This window comes from Chiloscyllium punctatum, chromosome 33 (genome assembly GCF_047496795.1).
Source record: "Chiloscyllium punctatum isolate Juve2018m chromosome 33, sChiPun1.3, whole genome shotgun sequence".
Lineage (NCBI taxonomy): Eukaryota > Metazoa > Chordata > Chondrichthyes > Orectolobiformes > Hemiscylliidae > Chiloscyllium > Chiloscyllium punctatum.
Genome location: NC_092771.1, coordinates 60,705,856 through 60,721,604, shown reverse-complemented (window position 1 = coordinate 60,721,604; position 15,749 = coordinate 60,705,856).

Genomic DNA, 15,749 nt, shown 5'->3' with positions numbered 1-15,749 from the left:
AGTGGTCCTCAGCAATTCAGTTACCAGTCATCAGTCAATTCGATTCAGTCCACGCGATATCCAGAAACGATTGGAGAAACTGGATACTCCATAGGGTACATAATCTGACAACATTCTGGCAATAGTACTGAAAATTTGTGCTCCATAACTTGCCACTCCCCTCGCCAAACTGTTTCAATACAGTTACAACAATGGCTTTTCCTCATTATGTGGAAAATTACCCCAAGTATCTCCTGTATATAAAAAAGCAGTACAAATCCAATCCGGCCAATTGCCACCCCATCAGTCTACTCTCGATCGTCAGTAAAGTGGTGGAAGGTCTCAGTGTTTTCAAGCAACACCTGCTCAGCAATACCCTGGTCAATGACGCGCAGTTTGGGCTCCTCCAGGGCCACTCAGCTCCTGACCTCATTACCGTGGTTCAAACATGGACAAAAGAGCTGAATTCCAGAGGTAGGGTGAGAGCGATAGCCCTTTAAATCAAGGCTGCATTCGACCAAGTGTGGTATCAAGGGGCCTTAGCAACACTGAAACCAATGGGTATCAGGGACAAACCCCCTGCTGGTTAGGATCATACCTGACACGCAGGAAGATGGTCATGGTTGATAAAGGTCAGTCAACTCAGCTCCAAGTCTGTCGGAGTCCCTCGAGCAGTGACCGAAAACTTCCTCAGGGCTGCTTCATCAATGACCTTCCTTCCATTTTAAGGTCAGAATTGGGGATGTTCGCCAATGATTGTACAATGTTCTGCAACATTTGTGGCTCCTCAGATACTGAAGCAGTCCATGTTCAAATGCGACAAGATCTGGAAAGTATCCAGGCTGACAAGTGGCAAGGAATATTCAGCCCACATGAATGCCAGACCGTGACCATCACCAATAAAATACAATCTAACCTGCCCCATGGCATTCAATGGTGTTACTATCACTGAATCCCCAGTATCAAATTCCTGGTGGGTAATCATTGCTCAGAAATTCACTGGTCTCGCCACATGAACACAGTAACTACAAGAGCAGGTCAGAAGCTAGGAATACTGCGGCGAGTAACTCACATCCTGACTTCCAAAAGTCTGTTCATCGTCTTCAATGCATAAGTCAGAAGTGTAATAGGAGACTGCCAATTTGCCTGGATGAGTGCAGCCCCAACAACACTCAACAACCTTTATAACATCCAGGACAAAGCAGCCAATGTGACTGTCCCTTCATCCACAATGCTCCGCCATCAACGCTCAGCAGCAGCAGCAGTGTTTGACTATCTACATGCTGCAATGAAATGATTCAACGAAGATCCTCAGAGAGCATTTTCCCAACTCACGATAATGTCTATCTAGAAGGACAAGGGCTGCAGATGTATGGGAATACCATCATCTTCAGGTTCCCTCCAAGCCATTCACCATCCTGACTTGGAAATTTATCACTGCTCCTTCACAGTCACTGGGTCAGAATCCTGGGATTCCCTCCCTAATGGCATTGGAGGTCAACCACAGCAGGTGGACTGCAGCGTTCAACAAGGCAGCTCACCAACACCTTCTCAAGGGCAACTAGGGACGGGCAATAAATGCTGGCCCAGCCAGTCACACCCAGTTTCATGAAATAAATAAATAGAAATTAACAGAGGAAGTTTGCTGAGGTGTCGCAGGGATCGGTGCTTGGGGCCCAGCTGTTCACAATGCCCTTTAAACATTTGGTTGCTGGAATCAGATACAATATATCCCAGCCTGCTGACAGCACTAATGGGTGTGGGATTGTGAGTGGGCGAGGAGGTAAAAGAAAAGCACCGAGAAGACGAAGACAATTGAAGTGAATGGGTAAATACGTGACAGATGGAAAACAATGTGGATAGAGGAGACGGTGTGCTCTTTGGTGGAAACGATAAATTGCCAGCCTACCATTTGAAAGGGATTGATTGAAACATGTTGATCTACAAAGGGACGTATGTTCCTTTCTGTTGTTTCCTTCTGCATGAACCTCTGAGGCCCCTGCAGCTCAGTGAGTTCTGCAACCAGAAGTCAATACTGGGCATGGCATTGGCAAACTGACCAGTGTATACAGACCCTTCAAGTGGGGAGCTGTAACACTGAAAAGGATCTGCATCTCCTTGTACACCAGTCGCTGAAAGCAATATTGCAGAAACAGAAAGCAGTGAGGAAGATAAATGGAGTGTTGACCTTCATTTCAGGGGGATTTGAGTCCAGGAGAAAAGCTGTCTTACTGCAGCTGTGCATGGCCTTGGTGAGACATCATCTCAAACATTGTTCTGTATTGTGTGCAGTTTTGGTCTCCTTACCTAATAAAGGACAAACCTGACATTGATGGAGAGCAGTGAAGGATGACCAGACTGATCTCTGGAGTGACGGGCTTGTTGTGGGAGCAGAGTTTGGGGTGACTGGGCCAGTATTTCATGGGGTTTAGGAAAATGAGTGGAGATCTCATTGAAATATACAAAACTCTGACAGGGTGAGACAGATTGGAAGCAGGGATGATAATTCCTCTGGCTGGGACTTGTAAAACAAGGGGCCACAGTATTAGGTACAGGCAGTCACTCTGCATTGAAAATAATAATAAATGTCTGCTCTCTCTGACGGGGGAACTTGGGGAATTCGCTCGCACCTGGAAACCGAGACACTGCTTATAAATAAGGATTTAGAGACAGTAAAGGGATGGTGGGAGAGCAGGAGTACAGTGTGGAAATGAAGGGGCAAGCATTATTCTATTGAATTGGGTAGCAAACTCGATGGACCAAACGTACTACTGCACCGCCTATTTTATAGCTTCCCAAGTTTACTCACATTAATTGATATGTATATCGTGTGGTGTAAGTGCATTGATGAGATTTTTTCCATGAACTAGAATGAGGAGGCTAAATGTGTTTTCCATTCCAGATGTTTCTGTGCAGTCTGTGGGAAAGCTGTGTAAATGCTGTCACAAGGATGTTAGGAAGGAGGTTTCTGCAGGGTCGACAGGACTGTGTTCCCATTCCCTTTCCCGACACTGATGCTGAGGCCGGGTGTTCTGTCCGGTTTCATCCTTTCAGACCTCGGAGTAGTTTGATACAAATGAGTACCCTTGCTTGGGGTTCAGAGACCATTGAAATGTTTATCACATGTCAGGGTCTTTGGAGTCACTTTTTGGCCAGCCCAGGAAATCATGGGAGATTCACTTCCTAAAAGTCCATTGGAGAAGGAAATTCTGTTTACAATCGATATTAGCTTCAAGGTCACTGTTACTGATCCCAGATTTGAGATCTCGATATTTTATTAATTGTTTTTAACTTCCACCCACTGCCAGAGCACAAGCCTGGTCTGTATTAGTAATCCAGTGACATTTCCACAACAGCACCATCTCCACATGGGGACCTATCGGAAACCATACTGAGCAGGTTATTTCTGTGCTGCTTGAAAGCTCTGTCAAAAAGAACTTCCACCAATTTGAGTGTCATGATGGGACTGAGAAGATGGTAATTGGTCAGATTGTAATTATTCCCGTTTTAGGGGACGGGACATAGGGGAGTAATTTTCCACATTGCCAGGGAGATGTCAGAGTTGGATCTGGAATGAAACAGCTTCCCCAGGGACACGGCTTGTTGTGCAGCACAAGTCTTCAGTCCTGTTGCAGGAATGGTGCCAGGGTCCATTGTCTGTTTTGTATCTACTGTGTTCAGCTGTTTCTTCATGTCACGTGAAGTGAATCAACTTGGTTGAAGACTGGCATCTGTGATTTTGTGGGCATCATGAAGAGGGTGAGGTGTATCATCGACTCAACAGAAGATGGTGCAGATAAAACATCTTTCTCTTTTACACTGATGTGCAGGTCTGTTCCATTATTTCGGATGGGAATGTTTGTGGAACCACCTCCTCCAGTCATTTGTTTAATCGTCCATCACAATTTATAACTGAATGTGACAGGACTGCAGGTCTTCGATCAGATCTGTTGGTCAAGACTGGTAGCTTTAACGAGTTAGCATCAGGTTAAAATTCATGTGATTCTGACTCTGACATATTCACCCACACTCGTCACTGAGCCATCGATGGTGTTGATGGTAATGACAGACTGAGGTGTTTCCCTGGTAAAAAGTTACAGGTTGTGGTTGAATGCAGGTCTGCTTCTCCTGCTGCTGTAGTCTACAGCACTACGTGAATACGCAGTTTCGAGCTGCAATATCTGCAATGCAATTCTGCTGTCTGTTCCCCAATTCTCACTGAGACCCATTCACCCATCAGCCCTGCATTCAGTGACCTAACCTGGTTTCTGATGTGGAAATACTTCCATTTTCATACTCTCATCCTGCTGAGGGTCTCTCTCCCCGGGTCTTGCTTCCAACCTGACACATTCCGCAAAAGCATTTAACTAATCTTAATGCAAATGTTTAATTCACCTGAATCTTTTTCCTTGAGAAATACCATCTTCTGTGTTTCAAGTCAATGTGTTTCCTCTGTTTCTTTCCCTGACCATGATTAAGAGCTTTGCAGTGTCAGTGATGCCAGCGTTATGTAGTTTCAGAGCCAATGAATTCTCTGGATTCCCAATCATCTTCACCACATTTTATATTTTCTCTTTTGGTTTGATGCATTATCACTCATGGCTGCCTTGTTCTCCCATGAGTATGTTTCAAGTTCTTGGGGTTGCATTTCTGGTATTATCTTTCGAATTATCCCCAGAACCTCCTCCCATTGCTGCTCTATGGTCTTTCCTGCTCAGCTCCCCTTCCAATTAACTCTGGCCAGCTACGTCCGTATGTCTTTGTAGTTACATTGCTTAATTATAACCACATTACATCTTGAAGAGAGCGCAAGATATAAACTGAAAGAAGGAGTTTTGGGAGATGGAACACGAAGAATAATTGGTGGATTTCTTAACTAAATACAACGGGAGAATGAGAGAGAGGATATAGACATGGAGATGTGGAAAATGAGGCAACCACATTATCGAAAGAATTAGGTGAACATCCCCAATGTTTTGGCAATGCCTGTGTGCTGTGATCCTTTGTACAGTGCATGTACAACAGAGTAATATGTTCAAATACTGAGTCTGATGCCAGAATATTTATCTCCAATAATATGACAGACACTAGTTTTGGAAAGAACCCAGCAGGCCAACATATTGAAGTCCCGGTAGAAAGGGGTTTAACTGAAATAAGTTGGGACACCAGAATCAAGCATTTGGAGCACACATCCTGTTGAGAATGAGAGATTAGAGTTGGGAATCCCAGAAAAGGAGGGAACGTTGAGAGGATCAAAACATGTTTTAATGTTTTATCAATTTTATACATCATATGCATCATTTTTCGTTAACTGTGTCTCTGTTGTTCATTTACAATGTGTTGCACACATATGAAAAATGCGACTTATCTGCACACACACATTGATTAAACAGTGTATATAAAATCATTTTTCCACTATTGAAACTGTCCTGTTGTTGTGTTACGAGGATACATGAACACCAACTAGCCACCAAAAGACATGACGCACTATCACTATGTTCCATAGATACAGACAAAGAAGGGCACCACTTTGACTGGGACAATGCACACACACATACGAAGACACGCAAGGACCTCCTTAAAGGAATGGTATTCTAACCAGAATTCCATCAATAAACGCATCAATTTAGATCCTGTCTACATTCTCTTGTTAAAATAACCGGAAATGACATCACCCATTTTAAGAAACCAAGACCTATAAATAGAGAGGCGGGACGTACCACCAGCACTTCAGCAGATACTCTCACTGATGATGTCACCGAGTCATGGTGACGAAACTTCTGAAAACATACCTTCAAGCTCAGCGAGCTAACTTGCACACACATGAATTGTTAATTTTTGTTTATTAGTGGAATTTAGGAGTTCTCTGTCGCTCACATTTTGACAGATTATGATGTGAGGTGAGCTTTTCTGGGTGTGTGGTTTTAATTAACAGAGGGGTTCGATATTGATGTCATAACAATTTTGGGGCCTTGCCGTGTGGCACTTGGACCGACTTGAACAGATTTGAGATACAACAGGTCCCAGCAAATTCCAACTCATTGCAATTAGCGACTTTGATCTTCAAATAAAACCAGTGGGAAAATTCGTTTAATTTTGTTACTTGTGGTTGGTTAAATGAAAAGTGAGGGAAATAGCTTTTAACATTATTAAAGAGGTTCCCAAATTTTCCAAGGAAGTTTAGAAAGACAGAAGGAGGACATTTTTTTGAATTAGCAAATAGGTTGGAATTGGGTTTAACCAGGGAGAAAAGGGAAGCTGAAATTGTAATGGAGTTGGTTAAGCACTTTGATGTATCAGAGAAATAGGCAATTGCAGTAGAGTTATAAAAACATAAATTGCAAATGTGGCAACTGGAGTTAGAAGATAAATAAAGGGACGGAAACAGAGAGAGACGAAAGAGAAAGACAGGAAAAAGAAAGAGAGAGGGGATTTGAAATTCAGAAGTTGGGAATTAGACAAGAAATTTAAATTAGCAGGATCGAAATGAAGGGAGAATGTAGGGATGTATACAACTAGGTTAGTAACTTGCCATATTTCGGTGAGAAAGTTGTCAAACACTTTTTCATTTCATTTGAAAAAATGGCTTGGCAGATGACGTGTCCAGTGAACTTGTGGGTAATGCTAGTTCAGACTAAGCTGGCGGGCACAGCTGGTGAGGTATGTGCAGCGCTGTCAGATGAGGGATCAAGAGATTATCAAGATGTTAAATTGGCTATTTTGATTGGTTATGAATTGGTATTAGAAGCATATAGACAGAAGTTCAGAAAAATAGAGACGGAACCAGGTCAGACTTATATTGTGTTTGAAAGAATTAACCACAGTCATTTTGACAGGTGGGTGCTGGCCTTAAAAATGGATAAGACCTGTGAGGCTTGAAGGGAGATTAATCTGCTGGAGAAGTTAAAAGACTTACTTCAAGAGATAGTAAGAATTCATGTGAATGAATAGAAAGTTCAAGAAGTGAGAAGCGCGGCAGAAATGGCAGATAAATATGTATTGTGGCATGTGATGAAATTTAGCTTCTGGCAGGAATTTCATCCTGTGAGGGATAGAAATTGGGAGAAGGGCCGATCACACATTACAACGCGAACAGTAGTTCACAATAGTTTACCACAGGTGAAGAAAGAAGCCCAAGGGGGTTGAAAGGTGGTGAAAGGCCTCAGGTGCTCTCACTGTAAGGGAGTGGAACACATAAAATTACAGTGTTGGTGGTTTAAGAAGGGCTCAGGGAAAAAGTTGTTTTCACTGCAGTAAGCTGGGACACACCATGCTGGGCGTTAAAGGAAGACACTTTGGGGAAAGATGTGGTAGAAGAGGCTAAGCCCAGTGGCATTAGTGACACTGGTAAAGGAGACCCCAAGTGGAGCCGAGGAGCTGCAGGAAATTGCACAACCTAGGCAAGGACTGGGTATGGAGTCAGTACCTGATCTCTCTAAAGAATTCACCTCTGTAGATAAAGTTTACTCAGTAAGAACAGGGCGGAGAAGGACAAGAAGTTAGAATTTTGTGAGATATGGGATCTGCTCAGTCTCTAACAGTTGAGAAGTGAGGCGCTGGAAAAGCACAACAGATCAGGCAACATCCGAACAGCAGAACAATCGAATATCAGGCAGAAACCCATCGTCAGGAACATGGCGGGAGGACAATGGGGCTGAAAGATAAATACGACGGTAATAGCTGGGCTGGTGGGAGGGTCACTGGGAAGGCAATAAGAAGATGTAGGTGGGAGTGATAGTGATATGTCGGAGGGTAAGGTGGAGTCGATTGGTGGAAAGGAAGATGGTTAGTTAGGGCAGTCCAAAAGGGCAGTGCTAGATTGAACGGTTGGATCTGGGAGAGGTTGGTGGAGGGGAGATTTGGAATTTGGTGAAGTCAATGTTGATGCTATACAGTTTGAGGGTTCTAGATGTCCTACCACCGATGGGAGTCCTATCACCCTCCTGTTTGACCTATCACCATCACACCCCACTTGCATCTACCTATCGCCTTCCAAGCTCCCTTCCACCCAGCTCCACCCCCATTCTCCCATTTATTTCTCAACCTCCTTCCCCCTCCCTTCCCTCCCCCTTTCCTGATGAAGGATTTATGCCTGAAACGTCAATGCTCCTGCCCCTCGGATGCTGCCGAAGTGCTGTGCATTTCCAGCCCCACACTTTTCAATTCTCATCTCCAGCATCTGCAGCCCTCACTTTCTCTCACCCTCTAATAGGAAGATATGAAAGATTTTTTCACACTTTCTGGCATGTTAATCAAGAGCGTGTTAATTTGTGGAATGGGGACAGAAATTAAGCATTCCCTTGTGTAACATCAGGATGGAATGCCAAATCAAGATTAGGGAAGTAACAGTGACAGTGAGTAACAGAGTGTCAGTTCCAGGAGTACAGTTTGTTCTTGGGAACGATTTAGCAGGAGGCAAGGTGAATAGGCACCCCTTGTGGTGGAGAAGCCAAAGGAAGACTCGGGAATTGGTGAGTTAAAAGAAAATTACCCAGGATTTTTTCCAGAGTGTGTAGTAACAAGATCCCACTGTCATAAGTTACAGCAGGAATGAAAAACGAACGAAAAAGACAAATGAATTGATGCTCAGTGAACTGACCCCCTGTTTGATGTAACGGTGCAGGAAAACCCTGAACAGGCAGAGGATCAGGCAGAGGGGTTTAGTCCTGAAAGGCGAATGGACTTACAACAGATATATACACACACATTCACACACACATACACATTCACACACACAGAGAAGGAATCAGAATATATTGTCGAACGTTATTAACTTAAAGATAGAATCATAAAATTAAAATGGAGACCCCGATAGGTTACTGCAGAAGGAAAATGGGCCGAAGTGCACCAGATTGTGTTAGCAGTAACGTACAGTGTTACGGGTAGCACATAAACTAACTGCAGGGGGGCACCTAGGTGTACAGAAGACTCAGGCTAAGGTACGGAAGCATTTCTCGCGCCCTGGAATGCACAAGGACGCTGTTAATGTTTGTTTCACGTGACATACATACCAAATGGTAGGTAAGTACAGGCAGTAATAAAACCAGCACCTTTCTTGCCAATTCCTGCATTCGAAGAACGTTGCATGTGGGTTATGATTAATTGTGTAGCTTCCCTTTCTAAAGTAAAAGTGGAAACCAATATTTGCTGACCATAACGGATGTGTCCACCAGATTTCCAGAGGCAATTCCATTATTGGTGTGTTAAGGCAAAAAGGGAGGTGGAGGAGTTGGTAGGTTCCTTTACTCGCTGTGGACTGCCCAGAGAGATTTAGTCAGATCAAGGGTCTCATTTTACCGCTCAGCTGTTTAAGGAAGTCATGGATGGCTTAGGCATGCAGCACTTCAAATCAAAGGCATCCCATCCTGAATCCCAGGGAGCCTTGGAAAGTTAGCATCAGACACTGAGGACCATGTTAACAGCGTACTGTCAGGATTAACCGAATGGTTGGGATAAAGGTGTCACATTAAATTGTTTGCCATTAGAGATGCCCCAAATAAATCTACTCACTTTACTTCATTTGAGTTAATATTAGTACATGAAGTGAGCGGTCCTTTGAAAGTAATTAAGTATAAACTTACAGGACCGAAGTCGGATATCTCACATTTGGATTATGTAAGTGAGTTGAGGGAGAGATTGAATGGAGTAGGTGAGTTAGCTAAACAGCACCTGAAGGGGGCACAGTATAGATTGATGCAGGTGGCAGATAAAAATCTCTGAAACGTTGACGATTTCCCGTGGGGATGACGTATCAGTATCGCCACCAGTGGTAGGAAATCCCTTCAAAGCCAGGTCTAGTGGCCCCTTTCAAATTAAAAAAAATGTGTCGTCAGTTAAACTACCTGCTAAAGATACAGGAGATGACAAAAAAAACTTTATGGAGTATTTCATATGGATGAATAATGCACCAGCCACATTTAAGACTCAAGAACAGAGGTGTGGCCATATGAACAAATTGTGCAGCTTATCTGTATGATGTAGTGATCTTTAGCAAATGATTGAAAGCTCACATGTTACAGTGAGCAGAGCATGTTGAACGATTACAACAAGCAAACTTGGTAATAAACTTAAAGAAAACAATTCGTGAAGGCAGAGGTGACGTTCTTGGGACATTATATTGGACATGGAAGGTTGACTCCATGGAACATAAAAACGAAGGGCTTTGAGGAATTTCCACGACCATGCTCGAAGAAAGAGGTGCTTTGGTTTATGGAACTGAGTGGATTCTTTTGAATGTTTGTTCAAAACTTCAGCAGTGTCTTGGCACCACTGATGGATTTACTGAAGAAGAACACAGAATTGTGGTGGACAGAACAATGTCAGGAGGCATTTGAGAATTTTAAAGCAGGATTAATCACCACGCCAGTTTTAGCTACACCAAATATTCTGAAACCCTTTGAAAATTGTGTTTGATGCTCGGGATATAGGGGTCGGAGATGTATTGATACAGAAAGAGGATGATGGAATTGAATGGCTAATTGGCTACTTTTCGAAAAAACTCAATATCCACCAGAAAAAAAACAACAAAATCTCCATTATTGAACAAGAAGGATTATGTTCCACACTGGCCTGACAATATTTTAATGTTTATATGACAAAAAAATTGTCAGAGATGTTTGTGGACAACGACAAATCTCTCGCATTTTTTGGAATATTTAAAGACCAGAATATGAGACTATTTCATTGGAGTCTTACCTTACCGACTTTAAACTCACAAAATGTACATGCTGTGGCTCCTACACTGTGATAGCAGATGGGTTTTCGCGGATTTAAAGGAAAGCAGTGCAGATAAGATTTGACTTATTCCAGTGTTGTATTGGTGTGCAGAATTAATATGAATGATATAACTGAGATTAATACTTTTGTATTTCATATAATTGGGATTAAGAATTAGAGGAAAAGAAATGTAGCCAACTTTTCATTCTGCTGATTCATTTTATTTTATGAAGCAGGAAGATGTTATGAAGCCAAAAACATGTATGGGCACTTTAAGACAGAATGGGTTTTGTTGAATACAAATTAAAGCCACTGATGCCAGCTAAAGGTCACACTGTTCCACATGTCACCATAAGCTGAGGAATGGATTCCTGAGTTTTGGTTGCTAATTTGACAGCCATTCAAATGTAACCAAATAGTTTAAATAACGCTCAGGACACCATATGCCAACAGAATTTGAATATAATTGTTTGGACACCTGGACAGCAATCAAATTATGAGAATTATTATATCATGGGGAGTATACATACCCAGCATTTTGAACACTGGAGGGAGAGCTGCTGCCATCCAACAGCAGAGTAACTGCTGCAGAGCAGGAGTGCTAACTGGCCATCTCAAACACTCTCTATCAAAGACACATGTTCATGTCAAACCTATTTGCAATAAAAAAAAAAGACCCAAGGAGATCATCAGCTGGAAGAGTGAGCTCAGCGGGGAAGATAGAGACTGTATGGTCTTGAGATTGTAATGTTTAATATGTGGGTTGTTGGAACAGCATACTTTTACAGAGTTGGAGTCAGATAGTAAGTAGCTAAGAAAAGAGGGGCTTGTATTTGTGAATAGTTGTTGCTTAGTGTTCACTATTAAAGTTAAAAAACTAACTTGATAATTTTTGTTTAAATGGTGGAATATAGGAGATCTGTGTCACTCATATTTTAACAGATTACAAGGTGAGGCGAGCTTTTCTGGGTGTTTGGGTTTAATTAAAAGAGGGGTTCGAGTCCACTTTGTAAATATCCATCCACACTAACCCCATTTCCCTGCAGTTGGCCCATATGCTTCCAGTCCTTTCCGATCCACATATTTATCCAAATGTTTTTGAAATGTTGTTAATGTACCCCCCTCAACCACATCTGCTGGCAACTCATCCACGTACCAGCCCTCCGTATAAAGAAGTGGCCCCTCAGGTTCCCTTTTATTCCTTCCCCTTTAACCTTAAACTGATCCCCTCTAATCCTCGATTCTCTACACCTTGGAAAAAGACAGAGAGCATTAACCCTATTCATACCCCTCGTGATTTTATACAGCTCTATTAGGACTCCTCAGTCTCATACATGCTAAATAAAAGGTCCTAGCTTGACCACACTCCCTATAACTCAGACCATTGGGTCCTGGCAATGTGCTTGTAAATTTCTTTTGCACTCTTTCTAATTTAACAACATCCTCCCCATAACAAAGTGACAACGCTGAACACAATACTCCAAGTGCGGCCTTACCAAAGTCCTGTGTAACTGCAACATAACGTCCCAACTTCTATACTCAATATCCTGCCTGATGAAGGCCAATGTGCCAAAAGCCTTCTTCACTGCCCTGTGTCTCCACTCTTAGAGAACGGTGCACCTGAACGCCAAGGTCCCTCTGCCCACTACACCCTTGAATACCCTCCCACTCACCATGAAACTCCTACTTTGATCTGAATTTCCAAAATGCAAGACCTCACGCTTCTATATTAAATTCCATTTACCATTTCTCGGCCCATTTCCCACCTGATTAAGGTCCTGCTGCAATTTTTGATAAACATTCTCACTGATCATGCTCCCAATTACTTTAGTGTCATCTGCAAACTTACTAATCATACCTTGTACATTCTCAACCAAACCATAGGTAACAAACAGCAATGGACCAAGCCTCTGGTCTGACAAACATCCTTCCCCTCAACCCTCTTCTTCCTACCATCAACCCAACTGTGTATCCAATTGGCCACTTCCCCCAGTATTCCACGAGATGAAAACTTCCTGAGCAGCCTGCCATGTGGAACCTTATCAAAGGCCTTACTGAAATCCATAGAGACTACGTCTATCACTCTGCCCTCATCAAACGTCCTGGTAACTTCATCAAAAGACTCAAAGAAATTTGGGAAGCATGATCTCCCACTCACAAGTCTATGCTGACTGCTCCGAATCAAACCCTGTGTAAGTAATGGGTACAGTCAATGGTACGCTGTCCTTCGTTGTAAGATGATTCGAGTACATAAGTAAAGCCATCTTCCGGCTGTTGTAGAGCCTTGCTGAGAGAGCATTTGGGGTATTCTGTACAAATTTGATGTCCTTTGTAAGGAATGATTCCCTTTCCACAGACAATGATGATGGTAACATGAGAATAAAGTGAAGAAGCTGAGTGTTTAATCTGTAGAGCTCCGAGAGATGAAGAAATGGTGCTGTTGAAACAGGAGGAGTGGCAGTGATCACTTATTTCCTAAAGAGACATTGACAGGGAGAGAAATTCCATACATTACCCAGGATTGATTGGTTTGATTTATTGTCACGTGTACCTCAGTACAGGGAAACACTTTGTTTATGAGCAGTGGGGGCAGGTCATATTAAGCATGACCAGACAGATCATAGGGTGGAAATAGACTTGGACAGAGTAAGGCACACGGGATACACTAAACAGGACATGCACTAGACAAGGTCAACATGAACAAGATCAGCATTATTTGAACTTAGAGAGTCCATTCATCAGTCTAACATGACTTTCCTAATAGTTTATATGGCTAAATTAACTCTCCCCACGTTATTGTGCAGTCGGCAAGTGAACCATGGACTGAACGTCAGGTTGTTCACAATCCCCAACAGCAGCCACAATACCTTCCGTCTGAAACAGGTAGCAATTCCCAACAGCTTCCTCCCTACATAGAGAACACCAGGCTATCTTCTTGGAGATGGAAGATGCCGTCTTGAGACTTCGCACAAGACATATGGCTTCCCTGCCCACCACTAGAAAACCACGTTAAAGTCCCACATGTGTATCATAAACAACGGAGCCAAGAGAAACAACGTGGAACAGTCTGTCTGTGCAGCCTCTGCCCCACTTGGTCATCATGTTAGAGCATCAATTAGGAGACCCTTAAGACTGTCGATGCTGGAGATCAGAGGAGAGCATCAATTGCTGGAAAAGCACAGTGGGTCAGGCAGCATCCGAGGACCAGGAGAATCGACGTTTTGGGCATAAGACATTCATCAGGATTCAGCATCAATTTCCTCATTCTGCCCCCGTGTAAGTGTATTGAGGTTGGAATGGCCTCCTACTGTTCCTGTGTAAGTGACTCACGGGAGTGATTGGCTTCAACCTCGTCCAATTGGACAGGGCCAAGGTCCTGACTGGTTACACCTGGTTCTTGTTTGACAGCTCATTGTACTGACGAGTGTGACAATGCTGCAGCTTTAAGAGGTTATTTTGTCTTGGTTTCTTTTAAGAGAGAGATTGAACGATCGTTACCAAGCTGGTTAGTAAAGACCACTTGTGTAAGAGCTAGGGAGGCCTTGTGTTTATTTTAGTGCAGCCAGAATGGGTGTGGCCAGCTCTCACAGATTAGGATCTCTGGGTTTTGGTTTCTCGGCAACATCAGGAACTATAGGGGTCTCCACAGAGTTTGAAGCTTCAGTGAATGTTTCCTGGTTGCAACCCTCTCTGAACTTTCTCTTGATGTTGTTATTAATTCCTGGATTGGAGAAATGTTTGTGACAATCTGTGTCTAAATATTTCTTTTTTCCAAGGGCTGTGTATGGGATTTTCCTATATTGGAACAGTTCACTAGTAATACTTTCTAGATCTATTATTCTGTTAACTTGTCCAATAGAATTACGTTATTCTAAATTTCTCTTTCTTTGGTTTCATTTTCTCTTTCGTGTTTAAGTAGATGGTGTTTTGCTTCACACCGAGTAGTTTGTCCAGTCACATTGCATCTGGAACAGACACTTTACATTTCCTTTAAAATAAGAAAACATTAGAATCTAGGCTACTGCCTTCAAATATGTTCGAGGGGCTCTGGTTTTGCCCATCACACTAGACTCCCTCTCTTCCTGAGTAATAGGCTGGAGGCACTGAATGGGCTGTCACTGTTCTTCTCCAATAGTGTCAATGGGGTGAATGGCTTCCTCATATTCCTGTGAAACCAGCGTGAGCTGCTGAATGAACTCTTGTTTTACTGGAGCAGTGCCCGCCAGTGCTGTTACATGAATGTTACGGACAGTTTAACAGCACAAGTCTCAATGGAGTATGGATCCTGCTACACACGGACAAAGACCATTTCAGGAGCTGACGGGGGACAAAATGTTCTGAATATTGTGGAATCTTCAGCGACCATCCCCACTTCTGATCTTATGGTGGGGAGGTGGGGGTGGGGAGACATTGATGAAGCAGCTGAATATGTTTGTGAAGGGGAAGCTACCCTGAGGATCTCCCACAAAGGTGACCCAGGACAGAGATGATGAACATCTTCCTTTGTGCCATGTTTGACCCCAAACACTGGAGAGGTTACTCTGATTCCTATTAAGTTCAGTTTTGTTAAGCACCTTTATGTCAACAGAAGTCAACCACTGCCTTGATATCGGGGCCTGTCATTTTTATCTGAACCCTTGTGATAACCTCTTTTGTTCACATCAACAGGAGTGGGTCATTAGATACTTTGAGCCTTCTCCACCAGGCACTAAAATTGTAGCTGATCAGATTGTGGTCTCAGCCCCACTTTCCTGTCTGCGTCCCATTGTGCAAGACTCACTTCTTTGTCAAATATTTAAATAACACAGCTTTCAATTAATGTGAACATAGAGACACGACAACCTTCCACTGAAGAGAATTCCGACTTGAAAGGTCCTTTCAGAATTATTCATCATCCCTCTTATAGAATCAGCGAGTCATACAGAATGGAAACAGACCCGTTAGTCCAATCTGTTCACTCCGGTCAGATTTCAAATCTGATTTAGTCCCATTTGCCAGCATTTGGCCAATATTTCTCGTGTGATTGTACCCACCTTGACCACTTCCTCTGACTG